Genomic DNA, 7,174 nt, shown 5'->3' with positions numbered 1-7,174 from the left:
AAAAAAAAAAAAAAAAAATCGTGAATCGAATCGTGAAATCAAAATCGTGAATCGAATCGAATCGTGAGTTGAGTGAACCGTTACATCACTAGTCTTAAGTGAATAGGTTTTGAAGATTAAAATAGGGGTCTCCTGGAAAAAAAGGTTGGGAAACTCTGAACTAGACCATGCTAATAAGCCAAACCCTGACTTTTATTGATTTTAACATGCCTTGGTCAAACAGACATTTTATCATCATTTAGCTGACATCCCGTTTTTCCCATTCTTTGTTGGTAGTGAAAGAGTGCCTCTAGAACTCACGTTTTAATTACAGTACACAACTCACAATGGGCAGGAGAAAGTAGAGCGCGTTGTAATTATCTCTTCTTGCCCTGTCCCCTGACAGAGATTTTATTACATCTACTCGGCCTCCTCAGTGAGATCAAGCAGTTAATATAGAGCAGTGGTACAAGACTGCTGCAAGCTATGTGTGTGTTAAAGACATATTAAATGTGGTTAAAAATCAGGATGCAAATGTGGATAGAAGTTCATGGTAAAAAGTGAAAATGTGTGCTGCCAACATTTTATAATAGGAGCCTGTAAAGTTTCTACAGGGGTTCTGTAGGGGGAAAAAAAACTCTGAACTAGACCATGCTAATAAGCCAAACCCTGACTTTTATTGATTTTAACATGCCTTGGTCAAACAGACATTTTATCATCATTTAGCTGACATCCCGTTTTTCCCATTCTTTGTTGGTAGTGAAAGAGTGCCTCTAGAACTCACGTTTTAATTACAGTACACAACTCACAATGGGCAGGAGAAAGTAGAGCGCGTTGTAATTATCTCTTCTTGCCCTGTCCCCTGACAGAGATTTTATTACATCTACTCGGCCTCCTCAGTGAGATCAAGCAGTTAATATAGAGCAGTGGTACAAGACTGCTGCAAGCTATGCGTGTGTTAAAGACATATTAAATGTGGTTAAAAATCAGGATGCAAATGTGGATAGAAGTTCATGGTAAAAAGTGAAAATGTGCTGCCAACATTTTATAATAGGAGCCTGTAAAGTTTCTACAGGGGTTCTGTAGGGGGAAAAAAATCTGCACAATGTGTCACATAGTCACAATGTGTCAGAAGTTGGCAGAGAGTCTCTGGATCTGAGGTTGAAAACCCCTGCTTTAAAGGAACAGCGCTGTGTTTTGATTGATTGATTGATTGATTGATTGACTGACTGACTGACTGACTGACATAAAACGTCTCAGGTTCCTGAGAAGGGGAATGAGACACTGTGTCATGGAGTTGACACTATGGGTAACACCATCAGCGTGACTGGTGTCTGAAGCGCATGTAACCTCACGCCAATATTCAATGTCAGTGTCAATGTCATTTTATTTATAAAGCACTATTTAAAACAACATCTGTTTACCAATGTGCTGTACATAATATAAACAACAATATTAAATAAAATAGCATAAAAACAGACAATAAGACAAAAGCATCAGGTAGCAAACACCTATTCCTGCAATAAGACAATAAGCCAGTAGGACAAAAACAGCAGGTAACAAACAGCTATTCCTAAATAATTGATAAAAAGATATGTCAAACAAATAAGATTTCAGTTTGGACTTAAAGTTGGTTACATACTTACAGTTGAGGAAGTCCTAATATTAATCGGCAAGCTATAATCTTGGCGCAGCTACTGCAAATTTTTCAATTTTGTCCTTGAGACCAATAATAGTCCCTAATTTGATGATCTCAAAGATCTTCCTGAACCATGTTACAATAAAAGATCAGTCAAATAAGCAGGTGCTAACCCCTTTAGAGATTTATAGACCATTAACAGAATTTTAAACTCAATTCTGTAACGAACGTTCGTATTTTTTGACCCCAGTCAGGAGCATAGCAGCTGCATTCTGAACCACTTGCAGTCTTAAAAGAGAAACTTGATTTATCCCCACGTAAATTGAATTACAATAGTCAAGCTTTGAAGTAATGAGGGCATGAATAGCCCTCTCAAAATTCCTAAAATGCTCTTAAATGAAAGAAACTGGATCTGACCACAGAACTGATCTGTTTATCGAACTTCAGTGCACTATCCAAATATTAATTGGCAACGGCAGTCCATGACGTCAGAAGCAGAGCGTCCATGAGTATAAAAATACACCTGTAATACACATCATCAACTCTTTAGTCTAAAGAAAACTTTCTCGCTCGTGGGACCGGCCTCAGCCTTATATATGCCCCAAGAGCATAGCTCTAAGGGGGAAATACGCAACATAGCTTCAACTATGTCAGGCATCTCTCACCAGTATTTTGACATGGTTCTTAGGGAGCAGCCCACGGTGGAGCTTCTATTCCATTTTAATGTCCCTAGATTAATTAGAGGAGAAATCTCATAGCCCGACCTGAGTAAAAGCACTTATCCATGCCTCGCTATATTTAATGGTTAAACTATAGAATACTACAATTTAAAGGATCATCAGTGATCCAAATCTACTAGTCAGTTTGTAATACTGATCATCTTGAGAGAACTACAGAAGCACCCTACCAAAGGGGAGCATACATCCCTTCTTCCCTTGGGGAGGGAGGGAAGGGCGGTAAACAAAACAGAGAGAGTCTTGTGAGACGGCCATCATATTTCCGTTCACCCTGCTCTACCCTTATAGGGTTTTTTTTAGCAATCTACCAAAGGGAGCATGCAAAGCACTAAAACCCTCAATAATTAGCACTTCATATTAAAACCTTCAATGTTACCATTCAGCGACTGTTTCAAGAGATAATCCCTGCCCCTAATCCAAGTCAGCAGATCAGGTATGCCTGCAATACGGCCATCATGTGCAAGGCATCTCCAGCCTGACCCGTTGCTACATCCGCCCTGCCAATCAACCACAAGGTGGTCTGTAATGGTTTGGAAGGCAAGACCGGAGCCTTCATTGAGGATGCCTGACCCTGTGAGAAATAGCTAGCCAGCGTCTCCTCAACAGCTTCACGTATCCCAGCTCGCACAATCCCTCCACATTTGCATAATTGGAATACTGAAAGGGAAATAAGAGAGCTCAATGTGTTTTTTTCCATAATCTCTCCAACTCAGTGTGATCACCTGGAAGAAATGGCAGGCTCATGGGGGAGGGACAATCATGGCTTCCTGACACAGATCCAATCAGCTGTAGCTGTGCATACGGGCCATAAAATCCAACAGTTTCCCGCGTATGGGGCTGATAGTAGAGAGCTTGCTGTATCCATTTTCCAACCACATCCAACGCCTCAGGGAGAACTGGCACCGCGGCAACATGCTTTCTGCTGCATCAGAAGATGCCTCAGACTGTGCCTCCTGATCCACCAGATCGTTCAAGCCAGCAATCGAGGATTGAGAAAGAGCAACCACACTCTGAAAACCTTTGCCCAGCTCCATCTGCTATCCCCACAGTCTAAGTCTTCAAGCTGCCTCGGCAGCAGTGGGAAACGAACCGTGGGGTGCAGACATTTGTCTCTATTCCCCGAGAAGAGAGCAAAGTGCAAGTGGAGCTTACTCAATGTGAGCTTGTCACAGAACGTGTGTACTCCTCTCCAATGCAAACAACCGTTTAACCAGATTGTGGTTTTCCTCAGGTGTCATATGGCGAGGACATGGAGGCACACACTTTCTGAAACACTTGCTGATTGAATTCTCCAATGTCTTCAATAACATGGGCTACAAACAAACGACTTCTGAAGATAAAAAAAAGGTTGATGACATGTACTGCAGACACCCTTTTATACTCACAGGTGCTCCGCTTGTGACGTCATGGACTGTCTTTGCCAATGAATATTGGCATGAGGTCGCATATGCTTCAGACCAGTGGTGTAATGTAACGAAGTAATAATATTTCGTTAAAGTACTTAAGTATTTTTTGGGAGTATCTGTACTTTACTTGAGTTTTTATATTTCAGCCAACTTTTACTTTTACTCCACTACATTTCCTAATTAAAATGTATACTTTTACTCCGATACATTTCCCCGAAGCATATTCGTTACTTACTACAAAATAGTCAGAAGTCAGAAGAACACAGACTGCAGGAAAGCAAGTTTGACGAATCAGTGGTCTGGCGTTTGCAAGTTAGACCCCTAAAAATACCTTTGCTCATGTGCAAACAAGTGCACGCACAACCGCGGATGATTTAATTTTCCACTCAAGTCGAGTCTGGGGTGTGCAATAATATGGTAAGTGTTTTTGTAATGATGTGCAATCTGACATTATCGAGTATGTCACCAAATCACACACAGAGAGTGCATGCACGTGATCAAGGCATTCTAAATTGTAGATGGCAAAATGCTTCTGTGTTTTTTATATTTATATAATTTAATATAGTTAACAATCTATATCACACAACGAGTACCGTTTTTCTGCAGATATCAGCATGATAACAAATTTGATAATCATTTTATACAAGTTCAATAAAGTTAGCAATAAGCGAAAATAGTTCCAAACAAAGATCACAGCACTGTTTTTGAGCATCGTCTTTTGAGCGTCTTTGAGCAATGGTGTTTACTTATTGAATGAATCATCTTTTTGAATGAATCGGTTGAATAAATGATTAAGTGATTCACTCATTAACACAGTCAAATACTTTGTTCCTGAATGAATCAGTCGTTTGAATGAATCGGTTGAATCTCAATGACTCACTCATTAACAGTCACTTGCTGTCACCTACTGGCGCTATAGTGGCCCTGTCCCAAATGGAACACTTCATGTGCACTTGCGGTCTTACGGACTTACAATGGCCGCTGCGTACGCGTGTCCGTTAAGTCCACGAGACCATAGGGTGTCCTATTCGTCATTTTAGCATTCAGAAGGGTGCTGGCGAGTGTCCACTTTGTGGCCGTTATGCGCCCTCGATACGCACTTCTGCCGAGCCCGCACTGGTGCGAGCTCCGCAGCAGACTTCTACCCGACAGTCAAAGCGGCATTACGTCACGAAAGTGCGGACTCAGAGGAAGACCGTGAGGGTTTAGGGTGGCATTTGGGACAGGGCCACTTTGTTCCTGAATGAAGGTATGTAGGTAGGTCGTTTGAAGGAATCGGTTGAATCTCAATGACTTACTCATTAACAGTCACTTGCTGCCACCTACTGGTGGTTTTAATTTCACATTTCGACAATTTTTTTCATGCTTTAAATCATTTCAAATATCAGTATTCAATGTTTTATATTAAAAACTAAAGATTATTTATCCATCTGTAGCTGCAGGTTAAATGCATCCATGTCCCCTCTGAATTTCAAATAACAGTATTCAGCGTTTTATGTTAAAAACTAAACATTATTTATTCATCTGTGACTGCAGGTTAAATGCTTCGTCAACTCTGAAATAGGCCTACATTAATCTGTGTAAATACATATAAATGCTATTTCAGATGCAGATTCCAGAAATGTTTTCTTATGTTGGAATGAAAGAGACTAAGTACAGGATAAAGTGCTTCTTATTCTTACCCAAAGATACAAAATAGAAGAAAGAGTTAAAACTGATCAGTCTTGCTACTCAAGCTGTGTATGAACATTTTTATATATATATATTTATTTGCTTCTTTTACATTTTGCATTTACTTGTACTTTTACTTTCAATACTTAAGTACATTTAAGATTAAAAAAATACTTTTCGTACTTAAGTACAATAAATATCACATACTTTAAGACTTTTACTCAAGTAATATTCTAAACAGTGACTTCAACTTCTATCAAAGTCATTTTCTGGTAAGATATCTGTACTTTTACTTAAGTATGGCTTTCAGGTACTTTATACACCACTGCTTCAGACACCAGTCAGGCGGATGGTGTTCCCCATAGCATCAACTCCATGACACACTGTTGAAGTTCCACCTCGAAAGGGAACCAATTAATTTAGATATTACTACATTAGGCATATATTTAGGTTACCTGACTTTTTTTTTTAATGAGCTGAGAGAGTTTCTTTGTGTGATGTGGCATTTCATCTTTGTATGATATGAACAAAATTTACTGCGTCTCACAGAAGTGTGTGTGTGTTTGTCATATAATGTTGTTTCCTTTTCTTTCACATATTAACACACCTCTTAAAAAATACTATTTTCTGATCTAAAAATACTCTTCAAGAGCCATTCTCAAAAATAGGTGCTTAAGGGCACATAGTTCATATCAAAGCAAATCACAACTCAAGGAATTCAGCATAGCAACAGCCCCAGCATGTCTGAATCCATGAGTAGTAACTGAATATCCTGCGCTGTGTTGCGCTGTGGGATGAGAGCCTTAAGTTGCTTTGGAGCCTCTGAGCCCACTTTACGCCCACGTTGGCTCCCACTCGCTCTGACACGTCCAGGGACTCAGCCGGGAGTGGGAGAGTTATGAAATATGAATTTCACTCAGGTTTCCAATGGCAACACAGACAAAATCTGCTATAGTGTTGCCTCCTGCTTCTGTAGGCTCATATGTTCACCTTTCGTCTCTCATTTTTGTTGGTAAATATGGCTTTTGTTTCTTACAGAAACCATGTTCATGCTGACATATACAAGCTTGTTAATGACAAGAGGTCATTACACCTACACTGACTTACAGTATATATGATGCAAAATGAATTAGTCACTGGCTTAATTACTTCCTATACTGTATGTGTGTTCGTTAAAGGGAAATGTGAACATAAATGTAAATGTGAATTTTGATAAGGTTCACTTTGCTAGTAGCTCCTAGACTGTAGTGCCTGTCCAGGAAAGATATATTATATATGTTATATGTTGTTATGTTATATGTTATGTACTGTTATGTACTGTTATGTTATGTTATGTTATGTTATGTTATGTTATGTTATATGTTATGTCGTGTCGTGTCGTGTCGTGTCGTGTCGTGTCGTGTCGTGTCGTGTCGTGTGTTGTGTTGTGTTGTGTTATATGTTATGTTATGTTTATTTGCCCCCAGTTTCATCTGGAGACCTTTAAGAGCCACTGTCCATTTTGTAGTGGGACAGAGAAGGAGGGGTCAATTTGGTGCTTTCAAACCAGTGGAGGGCAGCATTGTATAAATGTGCCCTGTGAATCCAAGCTGTCTACATAAAGTCTTTAAAAGGTTGTTATTGAAATAATCTTTAAACTTGTGGGGATTTTTACAGATCAAAAGCTTTACTACATGCAGAGGCGGACAGTAACTAAGTACATTTACTTGAGTATTGTACTTAAGTACACTTTTTGAGTATCG

This window comes from Sinocyclocheilus anshuiensis, unplaced genomic scaffold (genome assembly GCF_001515605.1).
Source record: "Sinocyclocheilus anshuiensis isolate Anshui unplaced genomic scaffold, SAMN03320099.WGS_v1.1 scaffold339, whole genome shotgun sequence".
Lineage (NCBI taxonomy): Eukaryota > Metazoa > Chordata > Actinopteri > Cypriniformes > Cyprinidae > Sinocyclocheilus > Sinocyclocheilus anshuiensis.
Note: the sequence above shows the minus strand (reverse complement) of the source record.